Consider the following 27348-nt stretch of genomic DNA (forward strand, 5'->3'; position numbering starts at 1 on the left):
GTGAGGGGTAGAATTCTGACCCTGGTTGAGTGATTGGAAGTCAGAAGGGCCAAATTTCACGTCCCTAGATTTGCGCTGATAACGATGCCACAAAAAAAGGGCAAAATTTTATATAGAGTAGGCATGACTAACCATGGAAAAATATAATGTGCTATTAAGTCTTCATTAATGCATTTTACTTCTTTTTCCTATTGGTGCACATAAATATATCAGTCTCTGAGCTCTTCCTCATGAATACTTTTTTCTCTTTCAATGCATAAAATGCATATGGTACCTTAAGACAAATACCTGCAGTAAGAACAGGCATTTTAACAACAGAAAAAATTTTTCCTCACTACTCCAAACCCTGCCTGCCATTGCTCTGGATGCTATTTCATTGCTTAAAGGACAGTAGAGAAAATATGTATATATATATATATGGCATAATATAATCTTTCTCTTCTTTGGCAAGGAGAAGCTCTTCCAGTGTGGATCTAATGGATTCAGGGAATCTATTAATGACCTGAAACAGCTACTGGGAGAGGCACCATGTCCCAGGCATTGACCTCATTAAAGTAAATAGGAGTTTGGCAGTAAAAAACTCTTCAGGTTTTTATATTTGCAGGAAAAGTGAAAGATAATTCTGGCAGCCAGGTTAAAGGGCTACAAATATAAAGTGAATGAGCACTGTTGCAGTGGGCATGGGTGGCAGGGTTTAAGCCAAGGGGGCTGCAGTGCTGAGCTGGGTGGGTCGTGGTTTAAGCCCAGCCAGTAACCAAGTACAATACAGCCCTCATTCCCACACTGGTGGCTTGGGAGAGAATTGTAAGGAAAAAAGGGAGGGACCTTGTACATTGAGGTAAAGACAGTTTAATAGATGTAGCAAAAGATAAACAAGAAAAACAAAGCAAGGAATTTATTTCCATGAGCAGGAACGTGTTCAGCCATCTCAAAAAAACACAGCTCCATCACATGTGATGCTTACTTTGGAATATAAATCCCAACATTCCGAATGTTATCCTTTCTTACCCCAGTCATATGTGCTGACCATGACTTCATATGGTATGAAACATCCCTTGGGTCATTTGGGGTCAGCTGTCCCAGCTGTGTTTCCCTCCAATTTCCCAGGCACCCCAAGCCTCCTCCTTGCAAGCTTGGCAGTGCAAGAAGCAGAAAAGGCCTTGGCACTGTGCAGGAGCTGCTCAGCAACAAAAATACACCTGTATTTCAGTTATGCTGTTTTGAGCACAAATCCAAAACATAGCTCACTACCATGTCATAAACGATATTTGAATGATAAAATGAGTTTTAACCATAGCCTATTTACTAACAGCCTGTAGGCTCTGAGACTGCTCTAAGACAAATGAAAAAAATATGCACCTTAGATATATTTCTAATTATATGAACCTTTCACTCAGTCTAAAAAGAAACTCTTAATGCAAGAATCCACTGAAAAATATCAATGATAGTTTTCAGATATTCTGAAAGTAATACTTGAATCCTCTTGCTCTGAAACTATATAAAATCATCAGAAATACTAAGCTCATATTCTGCCTTTAAGAAGGAATTAACTTCACATACCACAGACTGAACAGATGCATATTTCTTGGAACATGCTGCATCATTCAGCTGTTATTTGTCTCTCTATCACAGAAATCACTCCCTGGTCACCTTGCAAGTAGGCTTTTCTAGACACCATTTTGGAAAAAAAATGCTCATATATCTACTCATTATATGCACTCAAGTCTAGTGTAGTAGCACTTAGCAGTCTGTACTAAGGCATAATGGGTTTAGACTTTAGGCTTGTTAATTCAATTCACTTAATAGCATATGCAATTCTATACAATTCTTTAAGTCAATCAAAAGATGCTCATTTATAATACCCTGGCCAAAGGTTAATATTGTAACATGGCATCAGTTTCATGCCTGTTTAGGGTATTCCTCCCTGCAGGCACAGTAGAAACACACAGACATGAACAAGGACAGCTTTAAATTAGCCAGCAGTAGAGTATTGGTAACACAAGGGCCTAAGGTTACTTTACCTGTTTCTCCCTAAAGCCTTGAAAGTACTTGTTGAATGGGAAAATAGTAGAAACCAGTAACCTATAAAGATCTGCTACCCAGTCTGCACTATATGCATCTTAACAACATCTTTAACTCTCAGAGGTGCTATTATTACCACATTCTTGCATTTAAATAAAGATATTGACTATAGCCACCTATTTCACTAACTTTCTTCTTAGAAACTATTAAAAATCTGGATATTTTTACCCCTGCTGAAAAGCCTTCTGAATATTATGGGTATGAAATAGCAAACCAATTCTTACAAAGACATCCTCTTAGCCACTTTGTTTATCTTGTGGTATTGTACTTCATATTGAAAATTACACTTTTTTAATAATGCTAATACAAGAATAAAATGTTTTTTCAAATTCATGCTTGGCTGTGTTTCAAGGTAGATTAGATTTAAATTGAATATATGTCACAAAACCAATATCACTGGGTTACACAAGTCTCATAACACTGACCCCAGCAGACAGAATTCTCATTATCAATCAGTTGCTAATGTGCATGCAGGGAGGAGAACATTCCATTCTGCATTCATTTGTTATTTATCTTGTTTCTTTAGATTGCAAACCCGTAAGGGTAAGGCTGTCTATTTCTTTATATATTATGGTGGACTGGGATTTTTCTTGGGACAAGATGACTTGCAGAGATATCTAGACAGATAGATAGGAGCCTTTAGCAACCATCAGTTGTAAGAAAAAATGGTGGATTCTGCACCTAGGATGGAAAAGCATCGAGTACCAATTCAGAGAGGAGCAGTTGGAGAGCTGCAGAGTGGAATCTGGGGGTGCTGGATTTGGGGCAGCATGTCAGTGGGAGTCAGCAGTGTGCCCCAGTACCCAGAGGGAAAACTGAATCCTGGGGTGCATCAAACACAGCATGACCAGCTGGACTAAAGAGGGGATTATCCCTCTGTATTTAGAGTTCATGCAGCCTCACCTTGATCAGCGTTGTGCAGTACTGGGCCCCACAATTTAAGATGGATGTGCGCCCAGAGGATGCTGGCAAAGCCAGTGAGTGGGCTGGAAAAGATGTCCTGTGAAGAGCAGCTTTGTGAAGAGGACTTGGAGTCCATCTGGTTTGCAGCAAAGGAGACTAAGGATCATGAAGAGGGAAGTGCTAAGCAACTCTCCCTGGGGTCCAGTGCAGTGGATATGTGCTCCAGGATGAGTGGGAATGGTTCAAAGGTGAACCATTCTGAACCTCAGAGGAGGTTCAGACTGGACATTAGGAAGCATTTCTTTACCAAGAGGGTGGTCAAACACTCAAACAGATTTTCTATAAAGGTGGTTAAATCCTCAAACCTGTAAGAGTTTAAGAAACATTTGGACAGTGTCCTTAATAACAATATTTTTTTATAGATTTTGGTCAGCCATGAAGTGGTCAGGCAGCTGATGATCACTGCAGGAGATATATAATATAATATAATATAATATAATATAATATAATATAATATAATATAATATAATATAATATAATATAACATAACATAACATAACATAACATAACATAACATAACATAACATAACATAACATAACATAAGCAACTATTCTAAGATCATCACTTTAATCTAATGCTAAGGTTCAGTTTGAAGACTTGTAGAGGGAATCAGCCTCTGGATATTGTTGTGTCTCTTCATTGGCTTATAGGGTTGGGGAACATCTATAGCTAGCCTTAGCCTAGATGGCAAACTTTAAGGGAAGAGAATGTCATCATCAGTAAGCAGGATGGCTAAAGATTCTGAATTTCTATAAAATACTAATGGATATTATAATTTCTAATTTAGGATCATACTATTATATATGGCAGTTCAGCTTCTTTAAGGTTTTTTATTTCCAAATGTCTTATTATTAGCTAGAGTCTTTCTTCAGTTTTTGTCTATGTTTTAACTCCTCTAATCTATCCAATTTTTTCTGCTCTTTCTTGCTCTCTGTCTCTCTTATGATCTTAAGCAAGCTGAATGATTCCTCATAAAAAGAAGTGCCTTGCACAGTAATTACCATTACTTTATAACCTTTGCCAGCTTCACATTTCAGTCTCAACAGGTAATTAGATACAAGTAGTTCAGCAAACGTTAACATTCATATATGAGCTACTTTTTCTGACAGCAGAAATTCAGCAACTATTACTTGTAGTTCCCTTCTCTTTTTTAACATGAAAATACAGAAAATGTTTGAGAACTTTGAAAGAGGAAATTCAACTGTGCCTGTGTTCAGCTGGTCCTGTGGAGTTATGCCAGCTCAGACATCTGTCTCTGATTACAATTAAAGGAAAAAAAGAAAGGTTTTGGATATAATTTTTAATATAAACCATTTATAGTTTCTTCCTGTTGCATTCTTGTGCTTATGCAATATGCTACTTAGAATAATTTTGGAAGTTCTACTTATTGACCTGTAAATAATGTATAATAAGATTAATTATCTATGTGTCTCTGCAGTGAACTTGTAATTTCATGGAAAATTGTGGAAAAAATTAAGGGTTTTGGATGGGTTAGATTTTGAATTGGATATGTGTGCTATTTAGGGGGATTGTTATTGTTTGCTGGGTTTTGCCTGGGGTTTTCTTGCCTGGAGTTTTCTTTTAATTTCATAGCAATTTGTGATTTGAATGTGTGCCCTCAGACCCAATAGAGTGGCTTTGACAGTGTCATTTTATCTGTTCTGATCTTTCTGATCTCTCTCTGCTTTGTATTCATCCCTAACAATTTCAGATGATCTACCCAGAAAGGTATGTGAGGAACATGAGAAATACTGGCAATTTATGTTAGACAGAAGAATCATTCCCACTTATCTCTCATTAAGCTTTGATCCTGCAAATCAAATGCATGGGCTGCACATGACATCTGCCCAGTCATAACTCATTACAGGATCAGAATAAAAATACAGACTGAGAAAGACTGGCTGAGACCTGTCAGTCAGTAAAAGAACTCAAGCATTTTTCACAGAAAGGAGATGAAATATATTCTGCTTGATAAAATCAGAGAGCTGTCCATGCATTTAGGCATTTAATAGGATGGAAAATGAGGCTTATGTAATTTTTTATTTCAGACCTAGAAGAAAAACACTGCAATTACCTACTCTGGAAAATGAATTGCATTGTAAGGAGAAATAATTTCATTATTTTGAGACCTTCTGTGACTATCTCTGTATTAAAATATAAGCCATTATAAGTGCAAACTCCACAAGACACCAGTTTACTAAATGCAGAATTTAGATTTGTTGAAGTTAATCTGAGAAACCTAAAAGTGCCCATGGAAGAGAGCCTGAGGTCTGGCATCTTTCTGAAAATATACAAAAAATGTATTTTATTGCCTTGCTGGATGCATTTTCAACTCATATTTATTTATTATAAAATATGATAAAGAATGCACATCTTTCAAGCACTATTACAGAAAGGAGAAAGCCATTACTTTTTACTTATGTCTTGCATTGAACAAGGTCTAGAAATTAAGTCACATTCCAAAATATCTTGGTTTTAGCGCTACATAAAACAAAAGAATGTAGACTGGAACCTTCTAGATAGTTGAAAGTAAGTGAATTAGTATGAGATGATAGCAGAGGTTTCAATGTGTCAGGCACAACTTGTCATATCAGAGATTAAATATTTAAAGTCTCAGGCTTTCCCCACTCAAATCTGTATTCAAATCAGATATCAAGGTGTTTTTATGGTGCTATTCTGCCTGCTAAGGAGTTTATTGCCATCAACAGGTCAAAGTTCTACCCTTCCTATTTATAGTGATCACACTTAAAGACCAGTTGCATTGAGTTTATTTTCATGTCTAACAAAAACAAGATGGAAAAGTCCACCAGAAATTAATAGCTTGTTTTCAGTGAGTGCCTGAGCAATACCATCTGGTTTATCAACCATATATGATATCATATATGATATCAATATCAACCAGATATTTATCATCTGGACCATTAACAGGCCTAGAAATTTGCAGAATAAAGAGGAAGTTGTTTGAAAGATCCTTAACGAGCACGTGGTACTAATAAAGGACTTAAATTTGCTTGGTGAGATTCTTGGTCAATACAGAAGTGTGAAATACAGGACTACTGATCCAGCCACAATGATATTGAAAAACAGTGCATGAGGAGAATAAAGAGGTGGAAGTTATATTTGCAGGAAAAAAATTAAAGGAAGAAGTAAAAAATGAAACACATTTGCTGAAATAGGAGATACAGAGAGAAAGAGATGTAGTTCCTTAGGTAAAAATGAGGAGTAAAGATTTGTATAAGCTACACACTACAGATGACACTTCAGATAGTATTAATATCAATGGCAATGTTAATTACATTACATTAATTACAAAATTAATGAATAAAATTATTATTTACTTATTAAATTAGAAGTCAACAAATAATACAATCAGTTTTTAGGACACAAACAAATGAATTATATAAGAAGATATGTAAAGAGTTTGGAACTCACCAAACCCTTCTCAGGGTTCTTCATAGTGCTTAGGACTGAAGCATGATGAACACTTGAATTGTATCTTCAGAGCCAAATGACTTTCTTTCCCTGAAGTTTGCCTCTTCTGGCTTCAGGTATGTAAGGTTTTCAGGACACCAAAATCTATTGTTGATGGAGTTTTGAATCAGAAAATGGTTTTGAGTGTGAGGCTGTAATGGTCAATGGTATATAGAGTTGTTGTGTAATGTCTCCTTTTTAAATACTATTAAGGAGATATAATCAGCCACTCATTGCTACATAATATTAATGAATGACTATGGGGTAAAAAAAAATACTGAAAGATCCTCATTATATAGGTAGCTAAACATTAACAATGTGGAAAAAATTATCAAAGTAGAAATGGAGCAGTGTGTTCTTCTTTAGATAAACACATCTGTGTCCTGGCTAAAATCAGCAAGATGACAACCAGCTGCTGAAAGTAAGTGATTATTCTCCTCCTCTGAGCTCTGTGGCACACATCTAGAGGGCTGTGTCCATCATGGGGCACCCCACAAATAGAGATTTTGACATTGCTGGTGAGTTCAGGGAGGAAGACTGGGTGACAGAAGCATGTGGCACACATGTGGCATGTGGTGAGGGGTTCAAAGATCTGAACCTGTTCAGCCTAGAAAAGAGAGGCAGAAGAAACCATTCCTGCAACTACTTCATGGGAGAATGAAGTAAGGATGGAAGCAGACCTTTTAAGAAATGCACAGCAAGGTGAGAGGCAGCAGATTCATCTTTCAGTATGGGAAACTCCATCAGAAAACTACTCTCACTATCAGGGTAGTCCAAAATAAGAATAGGCCAACCTTGGAGGTAAAAAAAACTCAACTGGACAAGGCCATGAACAAGAAATAATTTGGAACAAGACACAAACAATTTGGAACTTCCCTGAGTGGGGATTTGGGCAGGAAAACTGGAGGCCAGTTCTGATCTAAATTATGTTCATGCAATTTCTGTGCAAGTGAAATCTGGGTTTGCGCCTTTCAACCTGAAGTATTAATGAAACTAGATATAATAGTTTAAATACTAATGTCAATTTTTAGCAAACTCTAAGAATTTAGAATTGAGAGAATAAAAATTGTAGCAAGTTGTGTTTAAGGATCACGTAATGGGATGAGAACCTGAGCAATTCAAGAAAATATGTGGGAGAGTATTGGAAAACACAAGAAAAATTAGTCATATGAAACAGACAAATTGGACTTACTCAAAACTTTATGAATAAGTCTGGGGTTTTTTTTATTTTGCACCAAAATAACTGCACAGTAGATAAAGGGAAAAGATGTAGATTTAATAAATTTAGAACTTTGATAACTGCTGTGCAGTAATCTCAGAAACTAAATAATCAGAAAACTAAGAAATTTGAATTAGATGTAGTAGGTGTACATCTGAGAACTACAGTCAAAGAAAGCTTTTTAATTTTTCATCATCTAACTGTGAATTAACTGAACATGTCATCCCACAGAGGTCTGCCTTTGTCCCATTAGTGTTTTCATTAATGATTTGCATGATGAAAGAGCAGGAGGGTTGTTAATTCTGCAGGGGCAGAGTGCAAGGAACCCACAGAATATGATCAAAATTATCATAATAAGCTGAAGAGCTGGATTGAACTCAGATACACAAAACTCAGTAAAGGCAAATGTAAGTACAGCTGAAGGGTGCATAAAAAGGACAAAGAAAGAGGGAAATAAATGCCTAGGCAGCAGTATAGGACATTCGGGTAGTTCTATTGGATCACAAACTAGGCATAGTAGTAGGATGCATTTTCTTTCTAAAAGTCTTTCACTGTGGAAAGACTTTTTCTGGTTTATTTAGCATTGTTGAGGCCTTGGTTGAAGTAACAAAGTTTACAGAACAAGTGTTCCAAATGATAATAGTGAGCTGGAAAGAATCCACAGGAAATAAGAAAGTGCTAAAATCTTAGAAAGTATGACCTGCCTGCCTGCAAAGAAAGATTAAAGCCGCTGGTTTTCTTTAGTCTTAGAAAAGAGACAGTTGAGTGTAGATATGAGAAGCAGTAGACCATGTAAAATGCCAGTGGAAATAGGATGATAATATTTTTTTCTCTACTGACAAAGCTGAAAAAACAATGAGTTGGTAATCTAGTCTGCAGAAAATGTAGGTTGGGTATTAAGCAAAAATGTCAAAATGCTGCACTGCTGAAATTAAGAGACAGACTTTGGAAGAATTTTATTAATTTTCTTTCCCTTGGGATTTAAAAATGAACTAGATCTCTCAGAATTTAACTATGCAAACTTGATCCTACCTCCATATGGAGGCTAAAGTAGACTGGCAGTGGTGCCCCTAAAGCCTGAGACCTGGATGGAGGTTCTGACTCCAGTACATACAGTCCAAATCTGCAGGGTAGCACGTATTGAACAGTGATAAATGGTGCTTGTACAGAGCCCAGCAAATGAGTTTCATTTGGTTGTTGACAAAGAAAATCCTTCTTCACTCCACCTAGGTTTCTTTATTGTCCTACTTTACTCAATTTCTAAACTCTGTGTGTGACAAGTATAAAAAATGGCCTTACCTTTCTTTTTACTTTTTTTTTCATAAATATTCCAATGAATTTAAACCTCTGTTTTGTGGGGCAAAATTCAGGGAAGCATGGAAATCATTTAGGAATGAATTACAAAGATTACATGGTTAGAAAATGAATCAAGAATATTTTTAATAGGAAGAAATTAGACCAGTAGGCAAGTTGACACAAAATTAGCCCAGCAATTATTCTGATCACTAGACAATACATTGAAGAATAGATTAATTACCCTAGCAGAAAATTAATTAAGTTATGCAATGAGTCAGATAGGAAGAATTTCTGAATTAATTGAGTATTCAGTCCTGTGACTTGTGTAAGAAAGCAAGGGTGATAGGCTGAGAAAACAATATATACTTACTGATACAGAAAGTTAAGATACCAGATTATGAAAGAAAAAGAGATTTATTTCTAGCAACACTAGTCATTGACACCACAGAGATGAAAATTTAGGAAGAACTGTTTTTTTTATTATACTGTCAAATTAAAAAAAAAAACAATGAAACACAAATCCTCCAATATTTGGGAAAGCTAAAATACTTTGCCATTATTATACTTTGCCATTATTAAATTTCTGTCATTATACCACATAAAAATATTTAGTCAGAATTTTAAAATCTAAGACATTTTGAGTTTAAAAAGAATTGTTTTTCTCACTAAAAAAAGAATCTTACAAAAGGAAAACCAAGATGAACTAATGATTGTTCAATGCTTATAGCACTCTCTTGTGGTATCAAATCTCTATTGTTCAGGGGTTTTTGTCATGGGGAGGGGGCACACAGATTTGTTTATTTTGTTTTGTTTTGCTTTCTTGGTGTCTTTTTTTGTTTGTTTTTTCCCCAAAGAAAAGATTTAGGAAATAAAGACTGCAAATCGCAGGAGAACACTTTACCTTCAGAATCCAGAGTATTTATGTAGGATGTCTGTCAGTCAGACCTTCTGAATCTATTCTAGTTTCTGTAAATTATACAAATGTTTATTGTGGTCTGAGGAATAATGGAAAAACATTTCTACAGCTTGATGCTTCAAGTACTCTCTATTCATGTAGAATTCCTGGTCCTAGGTCATCATAGCAAATATTCTGCTTTTTGAGTGTAGAGGAGATATTTCACCAATTTGGCAGTTCTTCCTCTTTTGGGATATCATTTACAATGGATAACCATCCAGATAGTTGTGGAAATCTTCAGAGAACAATGATCAGAGCAGGTACTTAGATCTGCCTGCAGCTTCTAGTTGCTTCTCTTGCAGCATAGACTTGTTTTCTCTGAAGTCTGAGGACACCACACACGGCTGGGGTACCTTTCACCTGCCCGGACCCTGCCCCGCTGGAGCCCGTCCGTCTGGCACAGGCTGCAGGCCAGCCGGGGAAAATGGGACAGCTTCCAGAGCCAGGAGCCAGGGAAGCCGACCAACAGCAAGGAAAGGAAGGCAGCCTAGAAACAACACAATTATTGGAGTGCCACAAAAGCCTACATCCAGCCTGGGACGAGGTGATGGAGTCGGACAGCTGTGTTCAGTTTGTGATGAGATTGGAGAGCTGCGCTCAGTTCAGACAGCTGGTTTTCAGCTTTTATAAACACTTGTATTCAGTGGGCAGGGACTTCAACAGCAAGGACACCAGGCATGTTGCAGACTGTCCACTGTGGCAATCTGGAAGTCCTCTGGGACATACTGCAGTCTTAGCATTAGAAATATATATATTCTTTTTATTTGACTTTTATGCAGTATGGTGTTCTCTATTTAAATTTAAAGCTGATAAGAAGTGCCCAGAACTAATCAGAGAACATTACTGATTTAAGATAGGACCATTTAAAATGTTTGCATTAGACAGGAAAATTTATTTCAGTAATTCTTTTCTCATTTTATATATATATATCTTTTTTCCAATAAGCATATGTCAATCACTTGTTACTTAGATTGGAACAGGTCTGGGACTTGACTCAAATTTCACTCCAAACTTAGCAACTCCTCTGGAACTTAGATGATGCTTCTTCACAAGTTAGACTGGTTTTCCAGAGTTCATGCTAAAAATTCACAAGGCACTCATTAGTAACCTGGTGGGTTGACTTTTGAAAAATTCTTATTGCATGGGATAAACAATATTCTTACAGTGCTTAAGGCCTTCGAGTATGCATTTTAAAGACATAACTTGAAGATTTTGCAAATCTGCAGTTTCAAATTTAGTCTTTCAGTAAAGCTCACATAAAAAGAATTTGTTCAAATATTAAGCTTTGATTCTAAATTTTTATTCAGTTCAGCTGTTACATAATCTGTAAGGACTCCTGGCATGTGTAAGGAGACTGATTCAATACTGTATGGAAAATGTTCTACTTTTCTGTAGGGATGCTTCTTCAGATGTGTGATAAAGGCACCAGTGGAAGGTTTATGCTCTCCCCACAACAGTAAGTATGAGAAAAAAGCACTCAGTTGTACCATGGTGGCTACAGTGCAGCATCTGTTTAGACCCAGGCTGTGTCAGTCCTTCTTTTCTGTTCATTCATGACTTTGAACTCTTCCAGTTTCAACAGACCAATCAGTGATGGAACTGACATTTTTCATTAAAGGATTAATCAACAAGACATTTTCTGCTAGCTGTTGGCAATGAAACACCAAACCCTAATTATCAAACACATTCTATGCTAAGCTGAATTGCTGCCTCTGCCCTAAAAATTGAAATTTTTTGCTTTTACAGTTCTAGAGAGAAAGATATTTTTGCAGTTTCTACTTGCTGTGTTTCAGTGTTGTCTGAAAGTTGACAAAACACTTCCAATATTCTACAATAGTTGCCTGTGAGAGATCTGACAGCTTCATTCTTATTCCTACCTCAGAGGCCCTGTTGCTATTTTGATTTTTTTTTAATTTCTACCCTCATTTTTCTCAGCATGTTTTATGTAATTGTTTCAATTTTTCTCTGATTATGGAATTTGACTATACAGACACAACACAGAGATAACAACTGTGGATGTTCATTCATATTTTTCTGTGATTACTTCTAATACAAATACATTGGCACCCAGATCATCTTGTATGAATTATTCATGTCAGCTTCTGATGGGTTTTCTTTAGGAACACACATGTAAACAAAAGCAGAGGAAAACAGTGGAAGTAGATAAAAATAAGAAGATAAAACAGTGGAAGTAGATAAAAATTTTTCTCCATTTCTTTCAGCTTCTGATTTTTTTTCCAGGTGCTTTTAAATGGTTGTTTACCAGTTCCAAACTGCTGCACCTCAGTTTTTGTCCCTTGATGCATGAACCACACAACAGTCCATGCAGGGGTCACAAAAAGCCTTGGTCCCTTGGTGCTTCAGACCCCCTTAGACTCAGAACTCTCCTATATTTGGTGTAAGAATTTGCTTTAATTTGAGGATTGTTTTCCTCTCCTGGTACATCAGCATAATTAAACTGGGGCAATTTACTTTATAGTATGTGTGAATATGTATTTATATATATACATATATATTATTAAAAAAAACCAAACAACTACTGCAGACTACCCAGTCAGGATTACAATGGACAGATCTTTTAAAAATATATATAACAACACATAATGATATTGACAAAATTCTGTAACTCAGATGTGATTCATATTAAATCTCTTGAAATTTTAAATTCAGTTTAAACACAAATCTTACATACTTTGATTTATAGGCCAACACTACTAATTTTATTTCTAAAATAAAACCTGCCACATGGTTTTAAAAGATCAAAGAGTTGATGAAAGATTTTACACATTTAGATCTCCAGCAGTATGCATGAGTTGTCCATTGCTTTGTTTTTCTTCACGTAGAATTACACAACAAGCAAATTTATGTATCCTAGGGACTTGTAAATTTCAGTGTTATTACCTTTTCAACCATGTTCAATTGCTCCAGTTTTTCAAGTGTGTACAACATTGATCAAAAACATTTAAATCATTTAGCTGTCTGAAAAACATTGGAAACTGTTCTTGCACTAAAAATTGTTCTCCAAACTTTTTTGTATATGTCCATGCATTTAAAATCCACTAGTTTAAATACTTGCACAGGTGTGTAGTACCATCAAACACAGCACAAGTACATTTAATTGCAGAACCCATACAGGGTCCAAAAGCCACTGAAAATAATTTAAATACTCCTATTAATTTCAGCAACTACTAGGTTATGCTCACAGTAATTATTATAATATTTATCTTCTGTTGAATTAAGCTGCAAAGCAACAACAACCACAGTTGTTACTCATAATACATATGGTCAATTGCAATTTAATATATGCTATGTTTATAATTTAGAAATAGAATTATACTTGTTAAAATTTCTATTTCAGGCACGCCATAAGGATTTTTTTTTATGTTTAAATATTAAAGCTTATTTTTGTTTAATACCCACTGAAAAAAAGTGCTATCTTCTGTTGTTAGCATATTTATTATGTTTCAGCCTCAGCAAATTCTCTCAAATTTCATTAGAATGAGAAAAAAAACCACCTATTCTTATGTGGATGCCAAAATACAGTCCTTCACCAATCCTACCTCTCACAAAAAAATCAGCAATAATAAAAAATTCTGTTTATGTTTTCTGGTACTTGTGACTTTGCTTCATCAGTGACAACTCAGATGGGAGTTTGGAAAGATGCGACTTCAAGGTGGTACCACAGCGTTGCCCTGCATTACACGGGCAGCCACATGAAAGCTGGTAAGCTTTACTTTCTCAGACTTACCAAAAAACTGCTGCCAGAACAGAAAACTTCAGCCCAGACAGCTGAACACTTCTGGTTTGTCAGATAAAGCAAAATACCACGCACACACAAAGTAACACAATACCAATCCCTGCTGAACGGAAAACATCTGTGTCAAACTCGTGCTGAGTCTCAGGAAGATAGTTGTGTCTGTCAGCTCGCATGAAGCCTGAATTTGGAGTATCACAAATCCTCATATCAAGAAAAGAACTTTTTTTATATCCTCCCAATAGTTTACTGCCTTTCCTATTATATTGCCTTATTCCCGATAATTAGTGTTTGTAAGTAAAACACAAGCTATGAGGTTAATATTTTCCAGCATCTTTTAACAAATAACAGTTGAAATGTTTCTTATTACTTCTGGCAGATAAATAAAAACACCACAAATGTATTGAGAAATAGGGTTAGTGTGCCTGTCACAAATAATAAGAATTCATCTACCCCTATGATTAATATTTAATATGAGCAATTTTGACTGCTGATTAGCCTTATTAATAATTAATGCAATGTTATTGTGGATGATTAAGGCTATTTCTTTTGATGGGATTCTCAAATCCCTTCTAACACCTCAGTATTAGTTCTTTATGATATCTATCCATGCATTAGTTCCAGCAAGCCTGTTACAGAAAGCTTTGTAATTACAATTCAACCAACCCTGCAATATCAACAAACAGAAATTGTATTCCAGCTGCTGTATAAGAAATAGTTGCACAAGAATGCTTTAGGCAGCTGGATGTTGTTTTTCTTTCTTTTTAGCTCTCAGGGTAATTTCAGGAAGTTTCTTTTCTATTGCCTACTTTACTATAATTCTATTTTAGAGTGGTACAATCTTGGCTAAAACTAGGAAGCACCAAAGAAAAACAAAATTTAATAAGTGATATATTTAAATATATGAAAATGACAGTGACTTCCTCAAATTTTCTAGCAGATACCATAATTGTCATTGCAGATTATCTCCATCTATCAGTGGTGACGTAGTTTTGTGTCATCAGGGAAGACAGAAGATAAGTTCTGCCTGGTTCATGACAGGGTTGATAATTACCTCAATCCACTAAAGCATCTGATTTAGGTATATAGGCATTAGAGCATCATTATCAAAATTTATCAGGCTGTTGTGATGGGCTGATGATTGCTGGCAGCTAAGACCCTCACCACGCTCCTCATTCACTCTCTGCAGCAGAATCAGAGAGAGAATGTAAGGGCAAAACAAGAGAACTCATGGGTTGCAATAAAGACAGTTTAGCAGGTGAAGGGAAGTTTTGTCCACAAGAAAAGCAAAACGAAGGAATCCATTGACTCTTCCCAACACCAAGCCACATGCTTGACCAGTTCCAAAAAAAGAGGACTCCAACATCCATATTTGTTGCTTGGGAAATTGAACACCTTAATCCTTCAGTTGCCTGCTTCTTTCTTCTTTCCGTGAATTTTTGTTGCTGAACACTGTGACATATGGTAGGGGACATTCCTTTGATCACTGGGCTTTGCTGTCCTGGATGCATCCCTTCCCATCTTCTTACTCACCCCCAGCACACTCACTGTGGTGCAGGGAGAAAGCAGAGAAAGCCTTGACACTCTGCAAGCAGCACGACAGACACAACATTCATGTGCTATTAATGCTATTTTTCTCACAAATATACCTGTCACACTATCACACAGGCTGCTATGGAGAAAATTAAATCCTTCCCAGCCAGATACACTATACTTATACCTGGAAACTGAAACTTTAATTCACATGTATGCTCAAAATTCCAAAACTATTTCTGTACAGTTCCACATCCACAGTCATTTTTTTTTTGTTCTGAGTTTATAGAAAAAGTATTTACCATGAGTGGAGCTCCAAACTGCTGTTGCAGTGCAAATATATGAAATTAAATTTTATTTAAATCTCAGTACATTTGAAATAAATAAATAAAATTTTCTTGGTACTAATCAGGAATGAAATGATGCTCTAAATAGCTTCAGGCTCTTTACAAAATTGCTTCCCTTCTAAACCCTTAGAGGTTTGCTAACAGACTCTGGGTTGTTGCCAATGACCATACAGAACTAGCCCAAATTCAGCATTTTGTATCAGGAAAAGAACCAGAGAAATAAATGAACAGATATTTCAACACAGATGAGGTAGAAGACTTTCAGAAAAAGGGGAAGAAATAAATGAAGCAGGAAATACACAGTGCTGTTATTCCTACTTCTGGGTATTGTTGCATGGTTTTGTACGTCAGATTCTCAGTGTTCAAGGCAAGAGAAAACTTGACATTGTAACTCAGAGGAGTTAAATTGCTACAAATCCACTTTAACCTGAAGGTCCTGAAACTCACATTGTTCATCAGAGAAAAATGTAGAAATAACAGTGGATTTATCCATGAGTCTAATGACAGAACCAGCTTTCTAATGGTTCTCAGGCACCCAAGATTTTAAGCATTTTCAGACTTATTTTACTACCTTCATTTTAGAATATAGTATTTTTTAAAACTCATTATTCAATGTAATAATGAAATCTAGAATATATATGTCTAAGACACATACATTTTAAATTTAATCAAATACACTTTGAAGACCTTTTACAGTTTTATCAGAAAAAAAAAGTGTCAAAGTGATCTGGTTACTTATCAGTGGAACTTCTAAGCTGTTCTATGAAGTTTCATTATGAAGTTCAATGGCTCTTAAAAACATTAAAAATAAATCAACATCTTAATAATGTTGCATATTTCTTTGCAACAAGTTAAAATAATTCACATTTCTTTTTAAAGAGATGGGTTTAAAATCTATCTGAAATATTAAAAGGGCATTGATTCTGTCTTTGGTTTATGCTCATTTAGAGACTTATTTTCATTGATAACTTTGATATTTTTCAATAGCTTAATTCTAATTAATGCAGTTCTAGAGATAAAATAACCTAATGATCTCTATAAATATTTTTTTTCCAAAATAAATAATAAATTATTTCCAAAGTACATCACAAATATTTTTCTCCCTTGAAAGGGTGGGAGAACAAAACCTAACAGGAAAGGAGACCAAAAAACCAAGTATGATATGGGCAGGGGATTTACAGGACACCTATTTGTTACAAAAGGTTCATGCAGATTGGGAAAGGAAGTTACAAAACTTACTAGTGCCCCCAGACAGCTGTAACTTCTGTACTGAAAATTTAGAAGTATTTTTATATGTCCATTAAATCTATTCTGAAGCATGAAGATATTTTAGCAGTTTTCCTTCATCTGAGCAATTGGTAGTCTTAAAGTCATATAATTTGTTTACATCTACATGTATCATCAAAGTCCCTCTTCTTTTTCTGTCTTCCTCAATAATTGAAAAAGCTTCTTCTATTAATTGCACATCGCTATTTTTTATGCTAAACTTTCTTAAGATGCTTTTAATTTTTATTCTGAGACAAGGGACTAAGGAATAATTGGAGGGGAGGAAGAGAAGGAAGAATGGAAAAAAGAATTTAAATTTGTGTGTATATGTCTGTAATAATATCTGTTTTGGCACCCACTAATCTCATGGACAACATTAGTTCAGATTCATACAGACAGCAGCACTTAGTGAATTCAGAGGAAAAGATGAATAATTGCATTAGGAGATTGCCTCCTCAAGGGAGCAGAGGCCCCGACATGCAGACCAGAGCCAACTCAGCGAAGTCTCCCAAGGGCTCAGATAAGGGACATGACTTAAAAACTCCCCAGTCTAGTAAGGCTCTCTGATTACTAGCCATTACTGGTTGTTCAAACTAGCATTGATGAAATAACAAAGTCTGAGGACAATCAAAAGAGGCTTCAGGGTCTTGGGACAATTGTAAGAGGGATCAGGAGCACAGGTGATTGCCTTGATTCTTCCAGTAACAAGGAATAATACTGATAGGATTAGTGAGATCCATCAGGTCAATGCATGGCTCTGAGGTCGGTATAGTGGAAAAACCTGGGAGTTGTTGACCATGGGATGATCTACTCAAACTCCTGCTCTGCTGACACCAAGCAGGGTGCACCTGTCTCAGAGGGGAAAAGGAACTCCACCACAGGGGCTAGGGAAGCTCATTGATAGAGCTTTAAACTCTCTTGGAAAGGAGAAAGGGACAAACTCAGGCTGGCCAGTGATGAGTGATGGGACTGTGTGCCAAAAACACACACTAACTGCATCCCTCAATATGCCTCAGGAGGTGCTGGCTACAATGTACCTCACCCAAAATTAGTTTCTATACTAAGGCGCATGAGGAGCAAAGAGCAGCCCACTGCTCTGGCCAGGTCCCGGAGATTTGAGATCATTGGCAAAAGTGAAATCTGGTAGGATGAACCCTGCGTCTGGAGTGCCCTGTTGGATGTTTACAGGCTCTTCAGGAGGGGCAGGCAGGGCAGAGGAGGCTGTGGGTTGTCACTGTACATAATAGAAGGGTTCATATCTGTGGGGTTTACAACTGGCAATGACACAGTTGAAATCCTCTGTGTATAAATCAAGGGACAAGCAATAATGTAGATGTCATCATGGGAGTCTGCTGTAATTTAAAATGTCTTTAAAACAGAAAAATATCATTTTCTAGTGTGGATAGTATTACTACAAACAATGTTATTTGAAAAAATAACAAAATAAAAACTAGAATACTGGCTGGAAAATAATCTGAATTAGTGACGTCAAAGATGGGTCTGGAAAGAAGCATATATAAAGATCCTCTACATGTCCTAAGATCAATGTGATCAAATACAATCTGCAGGAGATACAGGAGAGCAGACAGCTGAGATGTGGACTGTTCAAGGATCTTGATGGATCACAAAGTTTAATTGTTTAGCATGTACATGATATCTTTACCAAATACATTGGAAGGTTATCAAAGAGCAGTGTGAGGGACCCTTATTTCATTAATTAATTAACCACTAGGCCAGCATTCTTTGGAGCCTTTACTGCAGGTCTGCTGGCCATGTGAACATATGGATAGCAGATGTCCCACATATTGGCGTCTGTACTGCCCTTAAAAATACCCCGAGGAAACCACATCAGCTGGTTAAAAGACTTGCAGGGCCAAGAGTGAAGGTCCTTCCATTCAGAGAACTCTTCAAATTGCTACTCACAGTGCAACAGATCTGCAGGCAGCTATAGAAAGAATACATCTGAAAAAAGAGGCTTCTCCATATACAATATTTTCTTAAGGTAAGAGGCTAAGATAAATACAAACCTGCTCAGATCAAAATTCTACTTTTTTAGAAAAGAAGACAGTACCTTTGAAAAGAGAACAATTATAATACAATTTTATATAAAAAAATAAAAAGCATATCAAGAAAAAAATCAGAAATAAACCATTTCATCTTTGAAGCTGGCAAAAGGCTATTAACTTAAAGGGAGAAGATTGACAGATAGTACTAAAATTAAAAACTATTTTTCATTTTTCTTTTACAGACTGTCTTCAGAAGATGAATCTTCCAGATATATTAATGACTATGAAGGTTAAGTCCATATGTTCTTCTCCAGAGCACAAGTCCTTTTAAATTCACATGCTGCAGATTTCTGAGCTATATTTATTAAATATGGCACCAATTAAACTACTGTAGTACTATAAGCATTCTATCAAGTTATCTTCAGCCTGTTTATGTAAACTGAAAATAAACACAATTATATATAGTAGAAAAAGGTTATATATATTTTTGGAAACTACATTTAGATTTCATCCTCCATTCAGCTCCAAGACTGTGTAAAGCTCCTTCCTAAGACCTGCAAATACTGAAAATTGTTTTGTTCCTCTGTTTATTAGCCTGTGGTTCTAAATAAAAATATTTCTAATATATGCAGATAGAGCTCATCATGATTAAAAACATTGGTTTTTGCATTAGTAAATTCCCTGTTACTTCTAATTGTATTTAAATAGCTTTCTTGGGAAATAATAGTAATACAATTTTCTAGTACTTGTACAGCAGTAGTTGAGACATTTAAAGGTCATGAGCCTTATTGACTGTTTTTAAAACTGCTCCTTCCATTGAAAATGAAGGTGACATATAAATGATATTTAACATAGAAGTCAAAAGAGTGCAATTTCCTTTTGGAATATACAAATTAGGCATCATCAGTGAAAGTTCTTTTTGTTGTCCCACCAAAGCGCTGCCTTGTCATCTTCAAGGACCACATTTCAGAGCAAGAAAGGAAGTTTATATCCATGAGTGATGCATTCTCAAGTTGTATGATCACATAAAAAAGCAAGTGTCTTTTAGCTGGCATTGCCATACCTTGAATCAAGAATCTGCTGTCCTACTTCTGAAACCCTGAAAATGAGAGAAGTTCAGATGAGTAACTTGCAGCCTGTAACAAGATCTTTTTTTGCTGTGCAGCAATGCAGTAGCTCCAAGACAGCCACATCAAGAACTGAAAAATCAAGTTGAGATAAAAGGTGTTTTTCCAAGCCAACTTGTCCAACATTTTGCCTTATGTAGTCTGCTTTTGATCATTAAATTAAGTCATGCATGAGTAGACAGGGTAGGCACATTACCCATACACTAATCTCTACAGTAAGAACTATCAGTTACAAATTTACCAAGCTGAAGCATTTTATCATTATCTTCTCTTTACTGTATTTTCTGGAGTGACTTTTAAGCAAAAAACAATAATGCATGATATTTATCAGGTTCCAGAAAAGCTCTTCCCCTGGGGGGTGGAGAAAAAAAAATATTCCAAATAATGATGATGTGCTTTTTTGGTCAATCTCCTCTTAGAAGGGAGAGAGGAGACAAGTGTTTCCTTTCAGCAATCACTACATATTAAGACAGAGCACTCATCTTAAGAGAGCTGCTTTGTGTGGAATAGCATTTTAATGTTTTCTACACAACTTATAGTCCACAACTATGTAATGTGATGTTCTTCCAAGAGACACTTGAAATATGCCCCTGTGGGGAAATATCACTATATCATAAGTGAATTATGTCCTCCCTGAAGGAAAAAAATCATGTATGTAATGAATTTGATTTTTCAGGTAGATACAATAATTATTAAACATGTAGTTGGTTCAAAATTGCCTCTGTAATGATGCTGTACACAGAGTCTAGTCCTGCATTAGGGTAATAATAAAATTCCAATTTATAACTCTAAATTTATAGTAATAAAAATATATTATATTTTAGGATTGATACAGATTTTGGCCTAGATTTTTATTCTTTTGTTGTATCTGACTTTCCTAAAATTAATTGAAGACCAATGATTGCATATTCAATAACTACGGAACCTTGTCTCTCATTTTAATTTCAACATTCTTTATCACGTACCTTGTCAAAATACACCTTTCCCAGTGCTTCTATTTAAGTTACCTAAGCTTATTTCTGACAGCTATCGTTCATATTACTGCATATGTTTTGAACTCATCATAAAAATACAGCCTCTATATTGGCTTCTGCTGTGCCACAACATAAAGAGCTACTGAAGAAGCAATCAGTATCTTCTATCTGTTGCTCTCTCTATCCCAAAAACACCAAAACTGCTTCATAGTCCTCAAAGATACATTTTATAATGTCCCCAAACCGGATATTAGCTCAACCTAAAATTGTAAGTTCAAATTCCTATAATGATGGAGAATTTTGGTCCTGTAGCATCATTTAAATGTGTTTTTCTGTCAACATTAGTTCTCTTCAGATTTATTAACAGTTAACCTAGGAAAGAATTTTCTAGATATCTTCAAAAAAATTGCTGGTTTTCCTGTTCTAATTTTACTCGAATTTTATCATTTCAGTAGGCAGGAAATGAAAACAAAATAATAGAAATCACATATATTTTCAATTAATATCATATTAATTAAATGTCATATTAATTAATTAAATATCACTGAATCAATTTATTTTGGTTATTGATTGAGGCATTTAGTCATATTTTATTAGGTATTTAATTTCACTAGACTTAGATGAGGCCCTAGTAGAAAAAAAAGAAGAAACTTGAACATGAATGAAAACAGAATTTATCAAGGGCCCAGAAAATATAAACCATGAAACATTTAAAACACAGACTTGGTACTTTATATAAAGTCTACTGTGTATGTAAACAAATCTCAGGGCACAAAATAAATCCAAATCATTTACAGGAATGATTAAGAAACACTGCCTTTTTTCTACCCTATATTTTATAAGCCTGATTTGCAAATAGGAGATGGAAAGCAATTTTATTTTCAAAACTGAAATATTATACACATTAACCTTTGAAGAAAGCTAAACCATTGAGAATGTAATAATGGAGGGAAAAAACAAATAAACCCCTATATTTCAAATGGATAACTACCCACTTGTCCTGCATTTAGTATGTTGTTCTGTTTTCTACTTCAGTATTTCATATGATTCTACACATATTTTTTATTGAATATATTTTAGTCTCCCAAGCTCTGAAACTACGTTAGTGTGAAATTAGCATTTATCAATATTGATCTCCTTAAACTAAGAATTGTCTTCCTTTTTACCCAGAAAATAAAAGACTAATAATGCACTTGCCAATTCTTCCCCCAAGGTATCACTTATGAATACTGTCCAGCCTCCTTAAGCAGCATCAGAAATGGTCAGTGATAGAAGTCATTGCCTTCTCTACTTCGGGAAATTATCACAACAGTCACATGAAGAGATCCATAATTAAAGTTATGGAAATTATTAAATACTAAATATTAAATTTGCTTCACTTATTGATTCTTTGGATGTTGCTCTTAAATAATATGTCATGGTTACTAAATGAACATCAATCAACAGAGTGTTATCTGAAAACATACATTTTGAGTGTGTGACACCAAGCAGCACCCCCTAAAGCACCACAGAAGGCTTCTGTGTGCATGTGCCACTGTCCCCAGCAGTGGAAAGGACTCTGGCAGTCCTTTCACATTCAAATATCACTTAGAGCCAAGCAGTTTTATTCAGCTGTGGATCCTCTGCTGACCCTCCTGAGCTGCAGAGACTAAAAGGTGCCCTCCTCCACATTTGGGACACATTAGCTTTGCAGCTCCCTTTATGGATGACACTGAAAGGTGAACGCTCTGCAAGGTATTCTGAGTTTGCCCTGAAGACAATCAAGTTCACTTTTTCTCAAGATAGGGATAGGTTTTAAGTCAATACATTCACCTTTCCTTTCCAAGGGATGCTTAGCTGTACATTTCACCCCACTTTTGTTACCTACTCAAACCTCTAGGGCCGTATTGCTTCACAATTAAAACCACAAAGAACTTACTTGTAAGGAAGACAGGCCTCTGACCATCACTCTCCAAAGGGCAAAGATTGAACTGGCACCAGGAAGAAAACCCACAGCTCTTTGTATAGACGTAAATCTGAATTAAATGTATTCCAAATTAAAATCAAAGCAGATTTAAACTTCCTCTTAGCTCTGGTAAGATGAAAATCCACTGCTTTGATTGGTTTTGTTCATGGCTAGAGGACAAATAATTAATTTACATTTCATTTGCTAAGCTGTCTCACAGCTCTGTGATTCCTACTGGTAGCCTCAGGTACACTTCCCAAAGCCTCCAGACACCTTTCCCTTCACAGTCATTCTCTTTAGTAACTACACTTACTCCCCTAATGACTGTGGGTGGGCAGCCAAGCAGGGAGCTGATGTATCAGCAGGTACAGAGAAAGCATGAGAACTCCATCACAGGGCTGATAACAGCATCTTCAATAGTCAACTCCATGGTAAAAAATAATAAAAATTAAAATTATATACATAATCTTTCTTCTAGCTTTTGGAGGCCAAAAACCTACAAACACTTTTTGTACTTGCCCCTGAATTAACAACCCAGAAACTGCTTTCTTCAAAGGAAGTTTAAATGAATGTTTAAATTGGTGAAATGAGAAATAGTGTTATGAAATCCAGTATAGTGTCTTCACATCCAAACTTGACCTTAGATACCTGGAGGCCCTGATCCAGAAGTTTCAAAGTACACTCAGCAGTAAATACTTAGGGCTGAGGAAATGGTTGTGCAGAAGCCAAAATTTAGATTCAATGTTTGGAGAGGATCCTGGATCAAATATTGAAATATGAGAAAGGATAAAGAAACCCACACAGCTGACAGTACATTCTCTGAAGAAAGACAAAGGAATACCAGTGAACCTCTGGACAGGAACACAAGTGTTTTATTTTGAGCAATAATTAAATAGATACATGAGACAAAGAAAAGTGTACCTTATTGCTAAGAATGAGAGAAGCAGTCTCGAAAACATGGCCAGTCAAAATGCAAGAAGGAAATTAAGCAGGATAAAAAATGGATTAATATATTGAAAAGAATACTCAAATTAAATAAAAAATCCTGTAAATACATAAAAAACAAAAAGCTTATTAAATATAATACCTGATTACAAACATTTAAAAGGTTATCTCAGGTGTGATAAGGCATTAGCACAGAGGTTCCAGAATTCCTTTGTGTAGGTTTTTAACTGATTTGTTGAACAGATTCCTCCATGCAATGAATTTTTTTATAGCAGATAGGTAAAAGGGACTAAGCAACTCAAAGAAAATACACAGGAATTATCAAAGAAAGCAAAATGCCTTAAATCCCTTTAATGAGATGTCATTTACTTAAGGCCTAAGTGACTGAAATATGAAATTGCAAATCTGCTGGACAAAGTGTGAACTTGCCATTGCAAACTATTTCTGTGCAGGATTCCTGAGATATAATTCCCATCTAGAATGGGAAAAGGAATGTTGGGGAGACTGAGAACTGCAGCACAATGCCACTGGCTTCCATCCCTGATAAAACAGCATAAAAACAGAGGGAGTTACCAAGGAAGGTGCTGGGACCAAGACGGAGGGTGCAATTTTTCCACTATAGAAAAATTGCTGTTCCCACATCTTACTCTTGTGTACAATTCTTATCCCTACACCTCAAAACAGTCCTAATGGTTTAGAGAGGGGACCAAAAGGAGCAAGGAGAGAAGCAGAAAGGGGTGGAGTGATCCGGTTTAGAAAGGACACAGCTGTGGGGACACATGGTGTAAATTTTCTTTTAAAAAGCTGAAATAGACAATACTATCTATGTTTATGTCTATGTTATTTATCAAATCTCACTGTATGGGAACTGGGGTCACTTGAGAAAATGAGAATGAAACCATTTTAGGACAAATCAAATGGCACTTCCTTGACCTGTTAATAGATAACCTCCGTAACCTGCAGGAGTCACAAAGAGCAGCAGCCACTTCAAAACGCTAAGGTGAACCTGTGGACTATCCCTAAACTCAGGATGGAAGGTCTGGATGAGGGCTGTGCTCACCAGCAGCACAGCTACATCCCTTCTGGCTGCAGTAGGCAGCAGTCAAGCTTCTGAGTGCTACCTAAACAACATCATTTTCTGCCCCCATCAGTGACGGAATATTAGGCTAAAAGAATCCCACCACTGGCCCAGGATGTTTCCAAACTCCTTATGCAGATTTGTACAATTTCAACTGCACAAAGTTTGAACACTGAAAACTGAAAATTGGAGATAAACTTCATGAAGATGACTGATATGTCATGAGAAAATAAAGTGAAAATGCAATTTTTCTTTTTAGCTTTAATTTTGATGAGTTTTGGAAGATGATTATTACTTGTCACTAGAAGGTAGTTCACAGGATTGTAACACTGCAGTATTAAAACCACCACCAGTTCCACTCTGTGAAATACTCTTAAATTCCACAATATTCCAATAACATGTGTTCTTCTATCTCTTGGACAAATTGACCTTCTTTCATTGCCAGTATTTGAATGAAGAACATTTATTAAAGATATTGAATTGCATATTATCATTGCCATGAGTAGTCTTACTGTTTCTGTTATTATAAATTAAATAGTCCTCTGCTCCTTTTACAGTTTTTTTTTCATCTTTGAGTTATAAATTTATTCATTTTAGTTTTTGAAATAATCTTGATCATTCAGAGACAGCAGAGCCATGTCCATTTCCCCAGGGGTCACATACTCCCTGAGGAACATAAAAAGTGAAATTGTATTACAACACAGCTTCTCAGCACATGAAGAAATATCCCTAAAATTGTTCTTTTTTTTCTTCCTAAGCTAAAAGTTCCATAATAACTATTCATAAATTAGAATTCTAGGCCATAAAAAATTAACAAATAAATAAAACCCAAAATTCAGTGTTTTTATTCTATTTAAGTGATTGATTATTATTCTAAAATGACCTGTTCGTTTGAGTTTTGGCTACACAATAGGGCAAAGTGATCCTAACTTCAATTTTATTATCTATTTAGATAATTAGACACCAACCTCTCATTATTTTTCACTTTAGGGTGATAACCACTCTAAAAAAAAAAAACTTCTTAGAAGTATGTTGTTTTTTGTTAAATATAGTTTTACTGCATTATTATCATTGCTAGACCTGGGACCAAACAGCATTTTTTCTTCTTCAACGATAGAACATTTATGACAATGAGTATTAAATGTCTGTGACTGGGACATCTTTTATTCTAAAATAACCACAGGGTCCAAAAAGGCAGCATTTCCTTACTCAGTTTAAGCATATTTGTCAGGAGTATAACACGCTACTGTGGCTGGAGTGCTGTGTCCAGTTCTGGGCCCCTCACCGTGAGAAGGACACTGAGGAGAGAGTCCAAAGAGCTGGGGAAGGGTCTGGAGCAGCTGAGGGAGCTGGGGTTGTTTAACCTGGAGAAAACGAGGCCCAGGGGGGACCTCATCGCCCTCTACAACTCCCTGAAAGGAGGGTGCAGCCAGGTGAGGGTCTCTCCTCCAAAGCATCAAGCAAAACAACAAGACAAAATGGCCTCAAGTCAAGGGGATGTTTACATTGGATTTTAGGAACCTTTCTTCACAGAAAGGGCTGTCAAACATAGGAACATGCTGTCCAGAAAAGTGATTGAGTCACCATCCCTAGAAGTAATTAAAAACTTGTGGAGGTATGACACTTAGAAACGTGTTTTAGTGGTGGATCTGGTGCTGATGGGTTAATGGCTGGATTCAATAATCTTAGATGCCTTTTCCAACTTAAAATATTCTATGATTCCATGATTCCTCTTTGTTAGAGTAGTCTTTGCTTGGAAAAATAATTCCTGTAATCATCAGTATCATAGGTTACATTAAGGAACTTTGGAAGTGTTGCTTTTCATTAAGTCATTGCAACCAGTCTTGTTCAAAGCCTCAGGTAAAAATTCATAGGTGCTGGTAATGTTTATTTTATTTATTCTATCTAAAAGTTAGATCAATTATAGATAATCTGAAAAATGTCTTAAGGAAAAGTAAAGATGTCTGTGCATGCTGAAGAAGAGTACCAAGGAATTTCTTTTCAGAAAAAAAAATAAAAGTGGTACCACTGCAAGCATGTTCTACCTTCTTGAAGTAAAAATCAGATTTCAAGGCCTGTGAAAACCCTCTACCTAACATGAAGAAAGACTTGGACAATGCATGATGCACAATAATTAATTTATTGCAGAAATAAACCCTACTTTTTGAGCTAGACACAAACAAATAAAAAGACTATTTTATTCTTTAGGCAAAAATATCAAAAATCATATTGAATAAAGAAATATTTGTTTCTTAGAGTAATTCAGATTTTCTTTTCTCTTTATGTCTGCATTTATTCATTTTTGGTTCTGGTTATCTATTTGTCAGTTCTGGAAAAAGATAAACTGGGTTGGATGGAAACTGCAAGAGCTCATATATTACTTCAA

At 35.9% G+C, this 27348-nt stretch overlaps 1 long non-coding RNA gene across 1 annotated transcript; it reads left to right on the forward strand.

Moving 5' to 3' along the window:
- Nucleotides 1-6934: 6934 nt before the first annotated feature.
- On the forward strand, nucleotides 6935-14086 carry LOC147655344 (uncharacterized). The gene is made up of 2 exons (XR_015278792.1): nucleotides 6935-7219; nucleotides 10290-14086. It is a non-coding gene; the product is annotated as an uncharacterized LOC147655344 (long non-coding RNA).
- Nucleotides 14087-27348: the final 13262 nt, after the last annotated feature.

This window comes from Cyanistes caeruleus, chromosome 1, assembly GCF_971803275.1.
Source record: "Cyanistes caeruleus chromosome 1, bCyaCae1.hap1.1, whole genome shotgun sequence".
NCBI classification, from domain to species: domain Eukaryota; kingdom Metazoa; phylum Chordata; class Aves; order Passeriformes; family Paridae; genus Cyanistes; species Cyanistes caeruleus.